Raw genomic sequence first — 873 nt, forward strand, 5'->3', positions numbered from 1 at the left:
CCGGCTGGTCGCCCACCGGCATCCCCGGGGCACCCGGCACCCCCAGACCCTCCCACCACGGCAGGCTTGGGGCCAGCCCGAAGCCACACCAGGTCACACCGCCCTGCAGCGGGTCCCAACGCTCTTCAAGGGGCGTCCTTTGCATCCCCTACAGCACCCCGCTATCCCAGAGGGGGATTTTTGGCTTCTCCAGCCAAAAAACCCCCCCTGGAAACACCTCACCCCCCCTTGCCCTCCACGAGGACCCAGCCACTGGTGAGCAGCCCCTCCAAAAAAAACAGGGGTGCAACACCCAACCTGGCACAAGAACACGGCCCCAGACGCCTGTGCATCCCCCGGCTCTGACCTTACCCCCGGGGAGCCGCCGGCTGGAGCGTGGGAGGAAAGGAAGACATTTCTCCGTGCCCTGCAGAGAAGCACAGCTCGCAGTTTAAAACCAACAATAATTAAAAAAAAAGAAAAAAGGAAAAAAAAAGGAAGGTGAATAGCTTATTCTGGAAGCTGGCTGCCAAGGAGAGAGGGCAGCTCGGTGGGATGGGACATTGCTCCCTCGCTGGCACCGTCTCTCCCCGGCCTGAGCAGTTCCCTGCACAACACCCACCGCATCCCCCCGAAGCACAGCTGGGGACACCGCCGAGCACGGGACGGAGGGGCTCCCCGCACCCAGGAGGTGCCTCCTGGACCCCCAGGAGGGGTGTTCTGTGGGATCAACCCCAACATCGGAGAAAGACCTGCAGCTCCGAGGGGAGGGGTGAGGTTAAAACGCGACTCCCGTTGGTGAAAACGCGACCGAGGGTCTTTTGTTCACAGTATGAAATGAGCTGAAATCGTCAAAGCAGCCGCGGATACAAAGAGTCCTTTGGTGTCTGGGGG

The sequence above is a fragment of the Antrostomus carolinensis genome, unplaced genomic scaffold (assembly GCF_000700745.2).
Source record: "Antrostomus carolinensis isolate BGI_N321 unplaced genomic scaffold, ASM70074v2 scaffold37445, whole genome shotgun sequence".
In the NCBI taxonomy this organism is placed as follows: domain Eukaryota; kingdom Metazoa; phylum Chordata; class Aves; order Caprimulgiformes; family Caprimulgidae; genus Antrostomus; species Antrostomus carolinensis.